General features: G+C 33.5%; 1 non-coding gene and 1 pseudogene across 1 annotated transcript; both read left to right on the top strand.

The window, feature by feature from the left end:
- Window positions 1-4,711: 4,711 nt before the first annotated feature.
- On the top strand, window positions 4,712-5,030 carry LOC149539700 (signal recognition particle RNA). The gene has a single exon (XR_016356612.1).
- A 6,348-nt stretch (window positions 5,031-11,378) lies between these two features.
- Window positions 11,379-21,837, top strand: part of LOC149539699 (S-adenosylmethionine synthase 4-like) — a 40,430-nt pseudogene continuing 29,971 nt past the window's right edge.

Genomic DNA, 21,837 nt, shown 5'->3' with positions numbered 1-21,837 from the left:
TATAGTCTAATTCTTATATCAATTTATGTGGATAGTTGTTTAATATGTGCATAGTAATTAAAATATGCATTATAGCCCTGTCAAGAGATTTTGGTTAGTTATCAAGCACTCCTTACTCTATATTCCCTTGATTTAGGAGTAGAGCATTATCTCTTGCCCCTGTTGTCCCATCTCTTCTCCGCTTTGTTTCTTTGATCTTTCTCTTTTTTCCTTGTTTCTCTTCTTTGGTTTCCCCTTCGTTTGTTGTTTGTAGTTTTTTGGTTGTCTCTAGTTTTAGCCTCCTTTTTATGGTGTTTTTTTCTTTGCATCTTCTATTTTCTTCTTTTCATTTAGTCTATAGATTTAGCTCTAATTTCTTATAGATTTGTGCCTTTGTCAAATTCTAATGTTCTTGCCTTTTCAGCGTTGGTTATCTTTTAATTTTTTTCATTCTAGAAATCTGGATCCTTTATCCTATCTTTGACTTTGCTTTTTTTGTTTCCGGGGTCTACTTTGTATCAAATTTTTCCATGATAATTTGAATCTTTCAAATCTTCTTCTTTTGATTTATCTCCCCCTTTTTTTGGTTTTTTCTTGTTAAAATTTTCAACCAAATTTTAAAGAATGTGAAATTAAATTTAAAGTTAAGATTGAATATTTTCTAAGAGGTAACTTTACTATCATTGAATCATTCAAAACAATATAAGGAAATATGAATAACAAGATCTAACAAAATATTGAGGAAAAAAAACAAGATCTAACAAAATAAAGGATTGATTTAGTCATTTCTTAATCTCTAAAGGAATAAGAATCAATTATTAAAACAATTTTCTTTTTGTTTTGTATGTATTATGACATGTTGATTAATTTAACAACAATCTTGGCCAAGCTTTTGAAATTTGTAGGATGTAATCTACAGACCACTATTAATTCTTTTAATCGATATAACAAAGTTAAGATGAAAGATGGAAATCAATTATCAAGAAAAGTTGTGAAGACAATAGATATTACACTTCAATTCTTAAGGACAAGTTGTAAATTTGTTAAATTATCAAGGCATTAGCCTCTTACCGAACAAAATAAGATGTTTTAAAAAATGTAGAAAGTATATATAACAACAAACACACATTTTTTTTTAAACTCCTTCAAATTATAAACAAAATTATACCTTTCTATTGCCACATTAATAAACAATAAAAGAAAGTCAACAACATCCAACATCATCCAAATTAAAGAAATTAAAATATAAAGTAATTTTGTAATATATTTAATGAGTTTTAACACGATAACTAGCAAATACTTGCACTACCCAATTACAACGAGGCCTACTCAATAATAGAACTTATGTTGAAGATGATTGGTATTGCCTAAAATTATTGCAATGTCATGTATTTATTCAAAACATAATATTTTCCTTTAAACTATCATAATTGTTATTTATAAGTATTTTAGGGAGATGATTAGAGGAAAGGGTTTACGAGTGGTCCATTTTCCAATTCACCTCTTCATCTATAACTCATAGTTACTATCTTTCAAAAACCTAGTATATGATTTAACTACTAAAGTATTTCAAATGTATTAAAATTAAAATATCTATGTACTTAATAATTTAATTAAATAAATTGTGCAATTTGATAATTATAGTAGAGAATGTGTGTTAGATGAATAGAAAAGGGATGTTAATGATCATACTTTGACATTTTATTACATAATTAAGTCTCTCACATTCGTCATAACTCTTGAGAAAGTGAAACAATAAATTTGAGAGCTATTAACAAGCTTAGAATGCCTGAAATTAAGATAGACAACTACTTATCTTTTTCCTAATCTATTGAATTTATTGTATGTGAAACCTATAAACAAGCATCTAAATGGCATCATACCTCAACTTGTCCAATCTTGCTACTCTAATTAAGTTGCGAGTAACAAATCCTATTCACTTTCTTTAATAGATTATTGAAGTTTATATCACAGTTACTAGACCAAAAAGGGACTTTTTATTCCCACTTGCAGGGATTTCACAAGAAAAAATTTGACTGTTTCAATACGAGAGGCTTTGGCTCCCCTCTTCCATCTTACCGATCTACAAGTTGAAATATATGCATATGGGTATTTCAAGTTTGTAAATAATTACATTCTATCTTATAAGATGGATACATACTGTACCTTTTGAAGTATGCTATATTATTCAAATTATGTAGAGTATTTTGAGAAGTGTTCTTTATGAGATATAGTTATTTAATACACAGTTATAAGATGGATAGATAATGTACCTTCTAAAGTATGCTATATTACTCAAATTATGTAGAGTATTTTGAGAAATGTTCTTTATGAGATATAGGAATTTAATAGACAGTTAAATGGATCGATGCCAAGTGGTCTATAAGCAACATGGAGAACTTCATCTGAGACAAGTTCTTTTCTGCAAGATAAATCAATCATTAGTAATTTTATTGTGGGTATGATAAGTTCCAATGTTTGATATTTGTGTCTAATTTTGCAGTGTTGAGGCAATGGAAAACCTTTTTGAAACAAACATTTGTAAGGATAGGGGATGATATCTAGAAGTGAATTGGGTTTCAATAGTGGTTCACTCAGCTTTCATCAATGAATATACTAATGGTGAATCATTTATATATCAATAGTTGATCATTTTTAAGCTTCTTCTTATTTTTGTCTTTTTTGATCTATGAGTAGCTCATTTGAACTGGTGATTTATGAACCACTATTGTGAACATAATGGTAGAGATTTGTGAACCACCATTTTGATTTGACAGAGATCTAGGGTTTGATGGGGTCCTGACAATTGTTTGAAATCTTACAAATGTATGATGGGGTCTCGACAATTGAAGTCCATTTTGATTAAAGCCGAATCTTATAACTTCTCCACGAAAGACTTACATTCATTAGAACAGGGTTGGATTATCAGGAGGTCTAAGCCAGGCTAAAATTGAAGAACAAATTATGATCTTTTGCTAGCTCTTAAATCTTGCTAAGTGTCTGATCCTAGGGTGTTGAATAATACCAAAAATATAAAAGAAACAACAGAACAATACAAGTTCAGTCTCCAGATAGAGTGAAGCTTGTAAGTTAAAACCAGTATTTAGTAACTTGGTGCAAGAGGAAACGTAGCTCTAAACAACTTGTCCAGGAGTGGAGATCATTGTCAAATCACCCAATATGTAAATGTTGTTAAATAGTATCATTAGAATACATTAAAATCAATGTCACTCTTTTCGCAAATGTGTTTAACCTGCTGTACAGAACACATAAAAATGCTGACGTATACTAATAGTAGATTACTACATCAAAATAAATACTAAGTGTCAATACATCAAAATCAAAATCATGGTGTTGAAAGTACTGGAATTCAACGATTTCTTAAAACCTTACCTATACAGCAAGTTTCGGGACAATATCTAGTGTTATACCCTTTGATGGATATTTCACTCTGCTATACCGACCTGTAGATACAGTTCTTTCTCTACAAGGGATCAGCTAAATGTACAGGTGCGCTGAAATGGGCATAGATCATTTGCAATTTCCCTCAAGTTTCAAGTTCTTCAGATGAGCTATATCCGAAATATGCATAGACTCCTTGATTATTTAATTACTGAATCTGTCTATTTATACAGTTCTTTCTCTATATAAGATCAGCTCAATGTATACGTATGCTGAAATGGGCATATATAACTATGCATTATGCCTTTTAACTTTCAATGTTATAGTCAGATAATTCTGAGGATAAATAAAAGAGCCCTATTAACCTTCCTGGTGCCCGATGTCAAGACCATTTGACAGTAACATAGACTGGATACAAACAGAGCATCTGTTGACATCAGAGAAAACATGCCTGCCACATATACGGTTGCAAGAAAAAGGTCAGGAACAAAATAATATGTGCTTTAAGTGAGAATCAAGAACAACCATTTAAAAACATAGGCATAATGATGAACAACTTCCCTTCTTTGGGTTCAAGTTTTGACTGTTCCATCTGCTGAATTATCAGTGGGAAACTTCCGACCCAAATCTCACTTAACTCCTTTTGGTTTCCCTAAATTTTAATCAAAGCAGAGAGCAGGGAAGCGGCATAAGTGATTAAGAAACAATGTGTAAATCAGGTGAGAAGTTCAAATGGCAATCGGTTCATGAGAGGATGCCAAAATTTATAGCAGGCAGGAATCAGGGACAAGAAAAGAATGTGTATGTGTTAGATAATATCGAAGCAGGACTAACGAGTTTATTTAATGGAGCCAATGTAGAGATTTTTCCTTTTCCTAAGTTTGTGGGCGAAATTTATGTATAAAACCGAGGATCAATCAATCGAGGCCGCTCTAGCAGAAAGGAAGAAGAATGCTCATGCAGTGCATGAAACAAACTCTGTATTGTTGCAGCTTTAAATGTTTCTTTTACTACCCCGAAGCCATTTTCCGATCATCATCTCTGTTTATAACCGCGCGAGTGCAAATTCCAAAGCCAGAGACAAAACCGCTGGATCTTATACAATGTCCTCTAAAAATCACTTCACAAGATATAGCCGCATTCAGCATTTTAAGGCTGGGCTGTAGAAAAATCCAAGTGTAGAAGCGCTTTTGACAATGTCGGAGTTGTTACATAGAAACGTAATTTGAGTGCTGTGGTGTAAATCAGCGGAAGATGTGTATTTATTCCACACGTAGCACGAAACTATTTATGCACAAGTTTAAAAAAGGAGAGTTTGAGCATTTTGGAGGTCGGGCTCAGTAGCGTGGGCTTGTAACCCAAGTGGGGACGCACAAGGTAGAGGAACAGGTGGGATTTGGCCGGAAGGAGGGAGAGATGCGTGGCATACGATTTGTGGCGTGCCCTGCTCCAAGTAGAGAGTTGCTGTCAGGCCATCCTTCGAAGGAGGGATGCGTTCTGTCTGGCAGCGTAAGGCGGAGGGAACCGCGTGAGGCTGGTTTCACAGAGCAACGATTACCTCCCGCTCCCTACAGTGGAAGGACTACGCGCCGCTTGCCCCTCTCTCCCACTCATCCTCCCGGCCTGCCCATCCTTGAACCCCGACCTTTTGGTCTTAAAACTTCATTTTTTCTAATATAGCACAGCAAAAGAAAAGAAATAGAAAAGAAAAGATTCAAGATAGTAATAGATTGTTTTATTCTTTAAATCTATATGCACTTTATAACAATATAGAGTTTGAATAGTAATTACTAAGGGTATTTTCTTCTAAGTTGTTTCAACTTATGACTTAAAATTATATTTCTATCCATCCTATTTGTAAACATCGTCTTCAGAAAAATAGTAAAACACTCTATCTTCACAAGTTATGCTAATAACAACCCTTTGGGAGTCTTATTCTAATGTATCCTATCTTATTCAAAACTTTCATAAGTGAGTCTTACCGATGGCTTTATTGGCCATCAACAAGACAATAAAAACTCTTTGCCGCTTGTGAATGTTTTGATGATGAAACCTATCGATATGTGTCATGTCGACTAAGGGATTCCACACTCCTTCATTCCACTCATCTTTATGGACTTCTCAAATAGGGCCATCTTTGGGAAACATAAAAAATTAACAAATAAATTATGTTGTACATTAGCTCTAAACTATTAATTTTTTCTTCAAGTTGTGGGTCCTACTAAGTTACTAGAGTTCTATCAAATGTTTTTCAGAATGGTAGGAGTTGGGCAAATATGCAAATCAAATCCACGGAGCCCAAGAATGCATGCATGTAGAAAACCTATCACGGAGAAGAAAGAGACAAGAAGAGGCAAGGGTTTGATTTGAAAAACATGCAAATTGTATATTCACATGAAGAAGAGATAATAATTACAATGAGATCAATCCTTATAAAAGGAGATCAAAACCCAAAAAGGTTAACCTAATAAGTTACAAAGGGTAATCTAAAGGTGAAAGCTATTTTTAAATAATTATTAAATAAAAAAAGCTAAAATACGCATAAAGCGAAATCTTAAAAAGGGAGAAAAGGTAATTTAATAAATTAAATTAAATTATCTTTTTTTCTCTAACATGAACCTACCATTATAGTGCAACAAAGACATAGCTTGTTGGGACCATCTTAATATAACTAAAATTTGAAATCATTTTAATATGGTTCAAGTTTTAAATTAGCTTTAAGTTTAACTTATCAATTTTGTCTTCAAGTGATAGGTCTTACTAACAACATTAGATGGTAAAAAACAATGCCACATGGATTGGGTACTACCAATATCCTATTTCATTAGAAATAAATACAAAATAATTGATTTAGGTGAAGAACAATAACTGAAATTCAAAACTATAGTGTAGGATTTTCTTAATGCTATTGGTTCACATAATGGTCCATAGTGGCAGGTTTTGATGTCTCATGTCAAACAAATTGAACTCAATTTTTGATAACTCAATATGCATAAAGAACCATAGTTGAGGAATTTGTGTAATTCATAAGTTTGAGAACTAACATCTACTCCAACTTTGTCGAGTGCATTATCAAGCATCTTGGCATCATGTAGTTTACTTTAATTTTTGCTATCCATAAAGGATTTTCTTTTTATTTTAGGGTTTATTTTTTGAAAATAAGTAATCTGACTGTGTGAGCCAATATGTGGAACATTTTAATTTCATTTTGGAATCATTGTTTGCACATTTCTTAAATCTGTGAAGATCTAACATGATGATTGGAAATTCAAAAAGAGGTTCAACTAAGAGGGACATGGACGCAGATGTCATTGTTCAATCGTCTAGTTTTGAAAAGGGAAGGCATGCCCAAGGAAAAAAATGTTTATTTGATAAAGTTGTGGATAAGGCGAAATCTTGTAGGGAATCTTGCACCCCATTTAGCGAAAGGGATTTGTTCTTGTATTTTCACAATAATAGCATAGCCCCAATTCTAGTGAGCAATGCATGGAGAATGGATTTGGGAATGATAGTCATCCCAATTTTATCAGTCAATGTAGACCTTATTAGAGCCATGGGAAAAAATTATCCATACAACAAGTATATCTCCACAAAGGAGGGGGATTTTTTAGCCAACTTTGACATGGAATTTATTTGTGAAACATTTATGTTAAAACATTATGCCCAAGTTCCCATTGATTTTGCATGACTAGGTAATGAATATGGCAGAGACAAATGCAACTTCAAGGTTAAATGGTTACCATTTCATAGAAGAAAGGAGGATGGGGAACCTATCATTGCATTTTTGGATAAAATATGTTGAGCCCTTTGATTATGATTTTTTTTCGAGATTATTTCAAGTGCACTTTATTGAAATATTTCCAAGTGCTTCGAATCGACGTGTTGTCCACTATGCCTCTCCATATTATGAAGTTGGTCATTGAAATCCAACACACAAAAGAAATGCCTTCTTTTACATTGCCTCATTTATTTGTAATGGTATAAATGAAACCCTTTTGGATATTCATAATGGTAGCCATCTTGTTCATTTTAGGTGGTATTTTCTATCGTGTGACATTCTTATGTTTGGTGGAAGCAAGATTTCTCGTTGCCCTTGGGACCTATAGCTGATTTTGTAACAAGTAGACCAAAAAAAACTAGAGGTTGCATATTAAAGAATGGATGTATTTATGAAACATGCACTCTCACAAATCCAAGTATGTCATGTTTGAGAAATCCTTTGATAGCATCCTGTTGTAAAATTTGGGTCACCTAATCAATTAGATATCATCAAAGAGGGTGAGGGGATTTTTGAGATCTTTTGAGCTAGAGCCCAAGCTAGGAATCTATTGTAACTAGGGAGACTAGTTTTTATATCCAAATTACATTATCATCATATTTTATAGTGCACCCATTAAATCCCATGCTTTTCCTTGATGTGTGTTAGATAGAATTGATTTCTTATAAATCATTTGGCAATTGAATGAATTTGACGAGATTTGTCTAAGAAACCCAAGTGCAAAGAAAGGCTCCTTTCCCCAAACTCTATTTTTCTATGATTTTGAGATCTCGGGCAAATGAGGATTGGACCTATTATATTCCAAGTTACTTCCATACAAGATGGATTTTGCAAAACTTAGAAATTGTGATCCATTATACTTTATTAGTTAGATTAGGGGTGGGTTCAAATTGGGACCCTCAGATCATGAGTATGATGTTTTTGAGGACTTAGCTAGAAATGATTCTTTAGATGTTAAAGTTCAAAGGAGAATGTAGGTGGTAGAAGAACAAAGGAAAAATGTTGACACAACATACAAAGTGGTAAAACTTTATTGTAAGAACAAAATGTCACAAATTTTGATAGATTAAAGGAAGGGGATGACATTAGAGAATTAGTGTGCTTTACATTTCTATCTAATGATAGGTTTATGTAGTCCCAAGAGTTCTTAGACTTTGTCCTAAATAAGGGGATTTTTTTTTTCAAATATACTTAGAGAAAGGTTAGTGTCAATAAATCTAGGATTCAAAAGAAGATGAAGTGGGGACTATATATAGGTCAAGGAAAACCTAAAAGCAATCTAACTCAAGGTACCAAGACACAAATGACATATAAACCCAGAGGCAACAAGACATGTAAGAAATATACTATGCAAGTGGGAAAGAGTCATCGCATGAACCAACTCTAAGATGAATCCAAAAGAAGTTATCCAATTAGATGGTAGCTCTATCAAGACTATAGAGTCTTTAAGAATGTGAAGATGCCATTGCATGCTTGCCCTGGTTGTACTGTTACACAAGATAAATCAGTAGCTAAGGTCAAACCCCATTTTTCCATCTGTCTTTCCAGAGACTTTACTACATAAATAGGTGGCTATATTTCATTTGATTGGTCTTATATGTTTTTTAGAACAAGGTATGGAACAAAAGCTTCCATAAGAGTAGAGCCTCCAGCCCTCAATCATATTGAGACCTATACTCCAAGTCCCATAAACATGAATTGCACTATTTTTGAAGAAGAAGATTGAGACATAACAAACAAGCCTACTACTTCTTCGGCAGAGGTTCCTAATTATCTTTTGGATGAGTAGGCCATTGCTTATCAGTTTGATCCAATACAAGAAGCCCTAGAAACTAGCCTTTGCACATATTGCATATCAAAAAAGGATGCTCTTATTCCTAGTCTCATGAAGACACAGGAAGATATTGATGGATTGTAGAGCATGTTCTTTGATGGCTCAAGAAATAAGAATGGCTCAGGGGTTGGTGTCATGCTCACTTCCCCTGAATTAGAGAAATACTATTTCTCTTATAGGCTCCAATTTAGGTGCACAAATAATGTATCAGAGTATGAGGCACTAATTTAGGAGCTTCAATTGGCACAAAGGAGAGGAATTCAGTCTTTGAAGGTATATGGGGACAATGAGTTGGTTGTTCATCAAGTTAGAAATCAAAATATTACAAGGAACAACCTTCTCAAAGCATACAAGCATAGGGTGTGGGATTTGTGTAATGAACCCTCTTATAGATTCATGAAAGTTTTACAATAATACTAAATAACCAAATTTTTTGTTTCTTTAACCACCACTTCTATATCTAAGAAGGGTAGAATTACTGTGCTCAAGTAGAAATAGGCTCCAAGAGGCTCCCTCGTGAACAATACCCATTTTGGGAATCTTCTCCTCACTATGCCCAAATTACTCTACTTATCACAAACTCCTTCTTTGTTAGAAATATAGAAGGATCGGATTTGATATTTCAATGGTTAAATATTCATCTTTTTGAGTGGTTCTTTCATAGTTCTATTGTTGCTTAAAACTTGATTTTTGGGAACAAACGTAATTAAACCAAATTTAGTAGAGAAAATATCTTATTTATCTTTTGTAAGTAATTCATTAATAATTGCGCCGTAGGCGTTCCCTATTTGATTTTGAGGAGAAAAATTCTCCATCCAACGGTTAGCAATCATGGAGAGACAATGACTACCATTGAAGTATTGTTAACTGTTGATCGATGTGATTTGACACATGACTGTTCCAAAACAAAGAAATAATCTAGTCTGTTCATATCTGATCAGATTTTATTGGATGTTTGCTTTCTATCGCAGCTCCACAAGATGATTGCACATCTGTTGAAGACTTCTTTTTGCAAATTTGACAAGAGATGGTGATTGACAGAGAAAGACTACCATCCAAACAATCTCACACATTTACATTTTATTGGTTTTGATTGGGTGTTTGTCGCAAACTTTTTCCTACCATCAATGTGTTTAACACAATGCCTGAAAGAAGTTTCCAATCATGGACTAAAATTATTGCAGGATATACACAGAGTAATGGATTTGATGAAAAAGATTTAGAAACTTTCAAGAAAATTTAGTTAGCAGGTGTAAAGGCAGACTCTACATCCCTTGTCATTATCCTAGTTGCCCATGCTAAAATGGGAGATTTCAAAGGGGGAGTAGACATCCATCGAATAGAGAAGTTTTGTCTGCTTTGGTAGGCATGTAAGAGAAATGTGGAAGGATGAGAAGCATATGAATAGTTTGCCAAAATGCCTCGTGATAATTCATCTCATGGAATTCTATGATTGCAAAATATATACAAAATGGATTTGTTGAAAGTCTTTAAAACCAGTCAATACAATGGAATTGGAAGGCATAAGGATACATTATGTAATATCTATTCTGGCATCCCGTGCCTATTCCAAAATGGGAGCTTTGGAACAGGAAATGAGCATTCATTGAAGCATAGAGGCAAAAAGAATGATGTTAGATGTCGTAGTTGCAACTGCCCTATTGAACATGAACGCAACAAATTTCAAGTTAAATTACTAATTGTTGAATCTTTGCTTAATTTACAACTAGTTAGTGGACTAAAGCCTGTTAACTTCTAGATTATGACAATCGAAGCAATCATTATTTTTATTGTTGTCATAACTATATTACAAATTAGTGAAGGCATAAGTTAAGTGAGTAGATTTTCAAAACCCATATTAACAATTTTGTATTTGGTTTAGGTAATCATTTTGGTGAACACTTTAAATCATTATTACTAAAAATGAGAGGACAAGAAAATATATGATGATCTATTAAGTAGGTTTAGTGATTTTTTATTGGAAATCAATTCTCTATATTTGTTCAAAGTTCCTTGAATGAATTATAATGTGATCCTATTGGAAATAATTTATGTCAGATGCATTGAATATGAGTTTATCTTTTGATTGTTTATGATGCGATAGGTACTTTGCAACATCAAGATCGTCATGAAGAAAGATGGCTCAAACACTAACTCCACCGCTAGACTGTGCACCTCATTTTACATCCCAATAAACATCATCGTAGTTGGTGAGGACCCAATACCCCTACTTTACGGAGCTAATTTCATATATCAACGGTTGAAATCATTTCATAGCGGTAGATGACCATCGAAGTCATTTGTGTCGTTGGATGGGATAGATGATTTCAATGCTTTTTAAAAAGTAAATCCACATCACTGTTCTCAATGCTTATCCCCTGAACCATGTTCCCTCCTTCGTGGATGTCTTCCCGCTGCTCCATGTACGCAGCCGCAAATATCTGACGTGCTACAAAAGATTAGACTCGCCATAGTTCACAGAATTTAGTATTTTGTGGAAGACCAATATAGAAAAAAAACCCTCATCAAACCATGAAAATATACCATTTCTATAGATATTTTGTCTGACTGACTTGAGGTACGTGGCAAGTGAAATTTTTCATTCCAACATACTCTTTCACTTCACGTAAACTTTTTTAACTTACAAATCTGTGGGTCTTTCTATTGCTTTATACGCTGCTTGTGATAAGTTTTTTGCAACTTTAAATTTGGAGTAATGGCAGAATCAACAGATCGGGGGCATCTGAAAATGTTTGGAAAGAAGACGCAGCAGCAGCAGTAAAGGCATGTTCACACTTCAGTTGGGTCTCAACACCCTGTCAAGATAAAATGTATAAAACTCCCATTTCTCAGAGAGAGTTACACAGATCCTCAACAAATTATATCAGCGATTGTATCTTTTACTTCAAAATTTTTGACTTCAAATAATTAAAGTTCTGGTTTGATTGTTTAGTTGATCAATAAATTTTATCTAAAAATATAGACATTTAGTGTGTTTTAGAGTCCTTTATAAGGACACTACTCTCTTTTTGTCACACGATTTCCTATAATTATCTTAGACTTACGATTCTCTATTACTTAGACCTACGCATTACAAATTCCATTCATACACAAGTGGTCTTGCAAATATGTGTAAGTGAAATTGTGCTTATAATCTGGAAACAAAGAAGTTGACAAAGACAATTCATTTATGAGGAAGAAGATAAAGGTTGGAGTGGACGAAGGCCGAAAACAATTGAAGCTTCATTTGAAAGAATATTGGGAAAAAAAATTATAGTTACAAATTTCCATTTCTGGCATTATTCATTTATTAATACAATAGGATAAAGAAAGTTACTGAAGACCCCTCACTTTCCATAATCTAGAGAGGGATAGTTATAGAAATAGATAAAGAGACAAACATATAGAAAGAAGATAGAGACAAACAAGTACAGATGATGAGAAGAGGAGATCTAGAGATGGAGGTAGAGATATACAAAATATAGAGGGGAGGATAGAGAGAAAGAGTGAGATATAGAGATATATGGAAATCCGGATAAATATGCATGATAAATATGTATGAGAAGAGAAAGAGAGACATAGAGAAATAATCTCGTTAACTTCTAGATTATGACAATTGAAGCAATCATTATTTTTATTGTTGTCATAACTATATTACAAATTAGTGAAGGCATAAGTTAAGTGAGTAGATTTTCAAAACCCATATTAATAATTTTTAATTTTTAGGATGTTGATTGTGTATTTGGTTTAGGTAATCATTTTGGTTAACACTTTAAATCATTATTACTAAAAATGAGAGGATAAGAAAAATATATGATGATCTGTAAATTAGGTTTAGTGATTTTTTAATGGAAATCAATTCTCTATATTTGTTCAAAGTTCCTTGAATGAATTATAATGTGATCCTATCGAAAATAATTTATGTTAGATGCATTGAATATGAGTTTATCTTTTGACTGTTTATGATGCGATAGGTACTTTGCAACATCAAGATCACCATGAAGAAAGATGGCTCAACACTAACTCCACTTCTAGAGTGTGCACCTCATTTTACATCCCAATAAACATCATCGCAGCTGGTGAGGACCTAATACCCCTACTTCACGGAGCTAATTTCATATATCAACGGTTGAAATCATTTCATAGCGGTAGACAACCATCGGAGTCATTTGTGCTGTTGGATGGGATAGACAATTTCAATGCTTTTTAAAAAGTAAATCCACATCATTGTTCTCAATGCTTCTCCCCTAAACCATGTTCCCTACTTTGTGGATTTCTTCCCACCGCTCCATGTACGCAATCGCAAATATCTGACGTGCTACTTAAGATTAGGCCCACTGTAGTTCACAGAATTTATTATTTTGTGGAAGACCAATACAGAAAAAAAAAAAAACCCTCGTCAAACCATGAAAATATACCATATCTGTAGATATTTTTTCTGACTAACTTAAGGTATGTGGCAAGTGAAATTTTTCATTCCAACATACTCTTTCACTTCGCTTAAACTTTTTTAACTTACAAATCTGTGGGTCTTTCTGTTGCTTTATACGCTTGCTGTGATAAGTTTTTGCAGCTTTACATTCGGAGTAATGGCGGAATCAACAGATCGGGGGCATTTGGAAATGTTTGGAAAGAAGACACAGCAGCAGCAATAAAGGCATGTTCACACTTCGGCTGGGTCTCAATGCCCTGTCAAGAGAGAATGTATAAAACTCCCATTTCTCAAAGAGAGTTACACAGATCCTCAAAAATTTATATCAGCAACTGTATCTTTTACTTCAAAATTTCTGACTTCAAATAATTAAAGTTCTAGTTTGATTGTTTATTTGATCAATAAATCTTATCTAAAAATATAGACATTCAGTGTGTTTTAGAGTCCTTTATAAGGACACTACTATCTTTTTGTCACACAATTTCCTATAATTATCTTAGACTTACGATTCTCTATTACTCAGACCTACATATTACAAATTCCATTCATACACAAGTGGTCTTGCAAATAAGTGTAAGTGAAATTGTACTTATAATCTGGCAACAAAGAAGTTGACAAAGACAATTCATTTATGAGGAAGAAGATAAAGGTTGGAGTGGACGAAGCCCGAAAACAATTGAAGCTTCATTTGAGAGAATATTGGGGAAAAATTACAGTTACAAATTTCCATTTCTAGCATTATTCATTTATTAATACAATAGGATAAAGAAAGTTACTGAAGACCCCTCACTTTCCATAATCTAGAGAGGGATAGTTATAGAAATAGATAAAGAGACAAACATATAGAAAGAAGATAGAGATAGTTATAGAAATAGATAAATTAAAGAGATAAAATCTTATCAGCTTGTCACAAAGATAAAGTTGTAATTAATGCATTCATTAATGCAAGATGAAGTTGTTAGAAAATATTTGTATTTTTGTTCAAGAAAATTAATTTTCTCCCCCACCAAAAATAGTATGAACCAATAGAATGAATGAAAAATGTGATTTATCAAATAATGAAAAATTTAAAAAAATATAAACATTTAAAGTTTCATATAATCTTTTAAATTCTTTGATTTGATTGGTCAGTGTTAATATGATATTAGCATGACATGAATGCATAAGTTTTCCTGCCGTGGAAGGAACTAACAATAAATCTATGGGATTATTTATAGTTTACAAACAATTCAAAACAAGTGATTTGATAGTCCTTTGTATGACTATATCATCAATAATATTTATTGTTTCTAAAAATGAGCGACTGCATTTATCAATGCGATGAGGGAGTCAGTGTAATTAATGCATGGTTGTCTTTTCATTTTTAAAAATAATTTTTAGTAGTGGAAAATAAAATTAAACCCCAGGAAAATAGTCCTGGTCCAATCTGAACTTTTTTGTTTTGTTTTGATAAATGAAATTAAAAATATACAATCTAAGGAACCTTAGGATATGTTGTTTCTAGGAAAATAAAGAAATAGGTAGGGGGTAAACAAAAACATTAGTACCTTGCCTTTTATAGGCGAGGACTAATAAATTATGTTGTACATTAGCTCTAAACTATTAATTTTATCTTCAAGTTGTGGGTCCTACTAAGTTACTAGAGTTCTATCAAACATTCTTTGGAATGGTAGGATTTGGGCAAATATGCAAATCAAATCCATGAAGCCCAAGAATACTTGCATGTAGAAAACCTGTCACAGAGAAGAAAAAGACAAGAAGAGGCAAGGGTTTGATTTGAAAAACATGCAAATTGTATATTTAGATGAAGAAGAGATAATAATTACAATGAGATCAATCCTTATAAAAGGAGATCAAAACCCAAAAAGGGTAATCTAATAAGTTACAAAGGGAAGCCTAAAGGTGAAAGCTATTTTAAAATAATTATTAAATAGAGAAAGCTAAAATACGCATAAAGCGAAATCTTAAGAAGGGAGAAAAGGTAATTTAATAAATGAAATGAAATTATCCTTTTTCTTTAACATGAACCTACCATTATAGTGCAACAAAGACATAGCTAGTTGGGACCATTTTAATACAACTAAAATTTGAAAAAAAATTAATATGGTTTAAGTTTTAAATATGGTTTAGTTTAATTTTTGCTATCCACAAATGATTTTCTTTTTATTTTAGGGTTTTTTTTTGAAAATAAGTAATCTGACTGTGTGAGCCAATATTTGGAACATTTTAATTTCATTCTGGAATCATTGTTTGCACATTTCTTAAATATGTGAAGATCTAATATGATGAGTGGAAATTCAAAAAGAGGTTCAACTAAGAGGGACATGGATGCAAATGTCATTGTTTAATCGTCTAGTTTTGAAAAGGGAAGGCATGCCCAAGGAACAAATTGTTTATTTGATAAAGTTGTGGACAAGGCGAAATCTTGTGGGGAATCTTGCACCCCATTTAACAAAAGGGATTTGTTCTTGTATTTTCACAATAATAGCAGAGCCCCAATTCTAGTGAGCAATGCATGGAGAATGGATTTGCGAATGATAGTCATCCCAATTTTATTGGTCAATGTAGACCTTATTAGAGCCATGGAGAAAAAAAAATCCATACAACAAGTATATCTCAACAAAGGAGGGGAATTTTTTGGCCAACTTTGACATGGAATTTATTTGTGAAACATTTATGTTAAACCATTATGCCCAAGTTCCCATTGATTTTACATTACTAGGTAATGGATATGGCAAAGCAAAATGCAACTTCAAGGTTAAATGGTTACCATTTCATAGAAGAAAGGAGGATCGGGAACCTATTTCATTTTTGGATAAAATATGTTGAGCCCTTTGATTATGATTTTTTTTTTAGATTATTTCAAGTGCACTTTATTGAAACATTTCCAAGTGCTTGGAATTGATGTGTTATCCACTATGCCTATCCATATTATGAAGTTGGTCGTTGAAATCCAACACACAAAAGAAATGCCTTCTTTTACATTGCCTCATTTATTTGTAATGGTATAAATGAAACCCTTTTGGATATCCATAATGGTAGCCATCTCGTTCATTTTAGGTGGTATTCTCTATCGTGTGACATTCTTATGTTTGGTGGAAGCAAGATTTCTCATTGCCCTTGGGACCTCTAGCTGATTTTGTAACAGTTAGACCAAAAAAAACTAGAGGTTTCCTATTAAAGAATGGATGTATTTATGGAACATGCACTCTCACAAATCCAAGTATGTCATCTTTGAGAAATCCTTTGATGGCGTCCTGTTGTAAAATTTGGGTCACTCAATCAATTAGATATCATCAAAAAGGGTGAGGTGATTTTTGAGATCTTTTGAGCTAGAGCCCAAGCTAGGAATCTATTGTAACTAGGGATACTAGTTTTTATATCCAAATTACATTATCATCATATTTTATAGCGCATCCATTAAATCCCATGCTTTTCCTTGATGTGTGTTAGATAGAATTGATTTCTTATAAATCATTTGGCAATTGAATGAATTTGACAAGATTTGTTTAAGAAACCCAAGTGAAAAGAAAGGCTCCTTCCACCAAACTATATTTTTCTATGATTTTGAGATCTCAGGAAAATGAGAATTGGACCTATTATATTCCAAGTTACTACCATACAAGATGGATTTTTCAAAAATTAGAAATTGTGATCTATTATACTTTATTAGTTAGATTAGGGGTGGGTTCAAATTGGGACCCTCAGATCATTAGTGTGATGTTTTTGAGGACTTAGCTAGAAATGATTCTTTAGATGTTAAAGTTCAAAGGAGAATGCAAGGGGTAAAAGAACAAATGAAAAATGTTGACACAACATACAAAGTGGTAAAGCTTTATTGAAGGAACAAAGTGTCACAAATTTTGATAGATTAAAGGAAGGGGATGATGTTAGAGAATTAGTGTGCTTTACATTTCTATCTAATGATAGGTTTATGTAGTCCCAAGAGTTCTTAGACTTTGTCCTAAATAAGGGGATTTTTTTTTTTCAAATATACTTAGAGAAAGGTTAGTGTCAATAAATCTAGGATTCAAAAGAAGATGAAGGGATGGATTATATATAGTAAGTGTTGAAGTTGATGAAAGATCAACCCCACAACTCCCAATAATTACCTGCATGCAAACACCTATCACGGAAAGAGAGAAGCAAAACCTATAGAGTTTGGAATTCCCAGATCCACATATGAGACATTCTTGATGAGAAAAAGGAGAAATTGATATTATCAAAAGTGAATCAATCACAAAGAGATAAATCCTTATAAAAGGAGATCAAAACCCTAATAGGTAAGTAACCTAGGTTACATGATAATAATTAATAAAAGAATTAATTACTATATGCCCAAAGTTTAGCTTAAGTAAACTAGAGATAATTAGTGACATAATAATTAAATCAATATGATTTAATTATTAGAAATAACTTTATTACTCTAACAACCCCCTTAAGATAAACTTAGGGTGCAACTATTAACCTAAAAACTAATATTGAAAGTAGAAATGGGTCTTGGTAACAAGGCTTGATGAGGTACCCAAGAACAACCAAATCTCTGAAAAGAGGAGATATATAGAGAAAACACATGGTAAAAATCCTACTCCAAAAAGAGATGGAAATAATTATGAAAAGAACTAGTGAAGGACTGAAGAAGCCTCCAAACTAGAAAATGTCCCAAAAGATAGGGACAAAAGAGGAGAAATACAGAAAAACCAGATGGTAAAAATCGTACTCCAAAAAGAGATGGAAATAATTATGAAAAGAATTAGAGAAGGACTGAAGAATCCTCCAAATTAGGGAATGTCTCAAAAGACAGGGACAAAAGATGATCATGAAGAACACTACTGAAGCATGTAGAAGCTGTAAAGCTCTATCAAAATTAACTATTGATCTAAGGAACCTCCATTGAAATAGAACCTAACCAAGTAGAGAAGATTATAATCTGCATGAATGCTCTCATAAGACACTACTCAAAGATACATATGGCATAAAATACTGAATCCTGAAGAGTTGATCAATCAAATATGGAAGGTTGCAACCAAAGTAGGAATGAAAAGAAGAGTATTTATATGGTAAATGATTCATCTCACCAAAATGCATAGGTAACCAGCCACAGGATCTTCCTAGTACATAGGAACAACTATTGAATACATAGCCCAATCCATCAAACCAAGAAAGCATGAGAAACAATAGAAGAGCCTTCCCTAATTTAGACAAGGGTGAGGTGACATGCAACTGGAAAAGTGGGCCAAAAGAATTGCATGTCAAGGAAACATGATCAAGATGCACAAAAAAATATAGATGTGTGTATCGAGGTGATCAATTTTAGATATGTCATGAGGCTAATGCCATAGAAGGGGAACTCATTGGACAAAGGAAGATGATAAACAAAGACAAAACATCAACCCCCCATGACACTTTAATTAGAGTAGTGCATGTACAATAAGACACAAGATATGATGAATCCCAAGAATACAATAATATGAATGAGTGTCCTTAGATGGCATTGTTCGAATCAAAAGGAAAAACAAGGCAAAAATAACTGAAATGCAAATACAAATGGAATATGGCACTTTATCTCAATGTGTTTGCAAGAATACATATAAATGATGTCTACATAGACTAGAAGAGATGTTTGGATAATACAATCCATGATGAATCATCTAAAGCAACAAAATTGATCCCCAGACCTAAAACAACCAAGATATCCACTACAATGCAAAAATGCAAAAAATTGAATAGAATGTGCTTGTTGCGAAATTTGGAAAAATAAATAGCATCATTAGAAAGATATCTAAAAGACCTTTCCAATCATATAAAAAATTCCCAAATCAGAGATTGGATGCTCAAGATATGTTTCCTAGAGTGAAAAAATAAACTCCTGACTTTAACCATAGTAAAAGTCATAAAAAAACCTTCAAAACTGAAAATTACATGTGCCACTCCAATGGGCTTTGTTTAAGCTCTCCAACGATATCTTTTTTTGCGAAAAAATGGAGTCCATATGCCCAAGATATGAGCAAAATCACAAAGGTAGGTCCAAATAGAGCTAGAAGGGAAAATCAGAACACTGATGCAATGCTAACTTTAGAAGATGATTAGCATTAATTTGATAGTCAAATGGTCGTTGAGGTGAAAAATGGCTGACAAATGACCCCTACCACAAAAAAATTTAGTCGTCGAAAAACAAAGGGTTGGTGCTCGAAAATATGGTGGCCAATATAATTCACATGTGTTAATCAAACATATGGTGTGAAAGAAAACCATCAATTATGGGTAGACAATGGGTCAATGTAAAGACATGGAGAACATATAATGAAGGACCTAAAATAGTACCATCACCAACCCAACCAATCACATTCAACCATAAAAAGAGTGGTACAGAAAGGGCATAGGTTCCAAAACAAAGCACAAAATATTGAGCACAAAAATTGCGTAAGGCTCAATCACCAAAAAATGTGGATCACTTATCAAGCACATGAAATGACTATTTAGACCCCAAAAAGTGCATACATACATTGTAAGTGCGGCTTGGTAAAATCAACCCACAGGAGATGTGGCCAGCTAGCTATCCATGAGTGCATGTGACACAAAATAGAGGCAATAAAAACATGACTGAGAACCAAGGATGCATGGTTCCATGCATGGAAACTGCTAAGTGTTGAAAAGATTGCCAAAAAATTTGATGACCTGAAAACTGTCATCAATCATGCCAAAACCATGGAAACAATCAACCAAGTTAGAGGAAAGTGACAATCACAGGCTAAAATACCTCTTGTAATTACATGCCAAAAATAAATGCATCCTAAATTTTGTAGGGCCAAGATGGTGTTGTGGCCACTTCGGATAAATAATCCCTCAACATGCATGGAAAATCTTCTCCAAGGTGGGAGATCCCAAAAAAATAGTAAGGACCACATGTTTGAATGTGTGTGGGGTCTCTAAAAGGGAAGAGTGCATGTATGGGGAGGACCTACCAATCACTCTATAGAACTACTCTGGAAATAGGAAAAAAAGAAAGGAACTGCTCCAAAAATAAATTCCCAAAAATGATGCTAATATTGAAACTAGCCAATATCAAAAAGAACTTCCACTTTCCAATGACGCTGGTACAAAAAAATGGCAACTGCCAATAAAGATTTCGGCCCAAAACATTGGCTAGCAAAACTCATGGTTTGATATTGGATAGAGAGTCCAAGGTGGACCAAATACCAGGGTAGGCATTAAGATTCTCTAGTTTGCAATGCATAGGACATCCCAGTCCTATTTAGTTTCTCGATCAACTACCAGCCTAATTGGCATTCCTTGTTCACACACAAACTCTTCCAACATTGCATCTTGGATTGTGTTTGGATGTGATGTCGAGAGTTTTCTTGGTATAATACACATCATTGGTCAAAGTCCCCAAAAATGAGGTGAGGTTCTTTAGAAATCAAGGGTCTTGGCAGAAAGCTAGTCACCAAGAAATTATGCTCACCAAAAAAAGAAAGCCACATGATCTTTGGGTAGAGAAAGGATAAGAGTGGCTAGTTTATTTTATAAAACAACATCAGTGTTGAGTCCAAAGTACTGCTCCATGGAAAAACATGCGTAGGGCCCACTTTAGGATATAGGATGGCACGTACCAAGCAAGGTAAGAAGGATGGCTTGTGCCCAAAAAAAGACATCATGCCCAAAAAATCCTCCTCTCCCCACTTTAAAGGCAAGCCCACAGATTTTCTAAATAAAATTCTGCAAAGGTGGATATGAAACAGGGGCCCACTAATTTTTTTCTCTACCATGCTCTTTATTTCTCAAAAATTTCTTTATTTTTTTAATAAAGTTTTTTTTCCACTCTTGAGATTTGTGCCTAGGGTTTGGGAGCAACATTGTTTTTCTATGGATTTCAACAACATCCAAATTGGACAAGTTTTATATGAAATGGGGGTTCTTGAGCACTCTGAGCTCAATAGTGATGTTCGTTTGGTCTCAAAGTGCTCCAAAACATAGATCCCCCATATCCAATATAAAACACTTCTAAAAACTAAAACCCTCCAAAAGAGAAAACATAGATCTAAAAACCAAGTCAAACCTCTCATGAAGAGGATAAGAAGCATGAAGATCTAGAGCTTTGATACCATGTTGAAGTTGGTGAAAGATCAACTCCACAACTCCCAAGAATCACTTGCATATAAACACTTGTCATAGAAAGAGAGAAGAAAAACCTATAGAGGTTGGAATTCCCAGATCCACAGATGAGACATTCTTGATGAGCAAAAAGAGAAATTGTTATTATAAAAAATGAATCAATTACAAAGAGATCAATCCTTATAAAAGGAGATGAAAACCCTAATAGGTAACTAAGCTAGGTTGCATGATAATAATTAATAAAATAATTAATTACTATACACCCAAATTTTAGCTTAAGTAAACTAGATATAATAA

This window comes from Cupressus sempervirens, chromosome 9 (assembly GCF_028749045.1).
Source record: "Cupressus sempervirens isolate cs-2001-9-10 chromosome 9, ASM2874904v1, whole genome shotgun sequence".
NCBI classification, from domain to species: domain Eukaryota; kingdom Viridiplantae; phylum Streptophyta; class Pinopsida; order Cupressales; family Cupressaceae; genus Cupressus; species Cupressus sempervirens.
The sequence above is the reverse complement of the archived record's forward strand: the minus strand, read 5'-3'. Positions and strand labels throughout refer to the sequence as shown.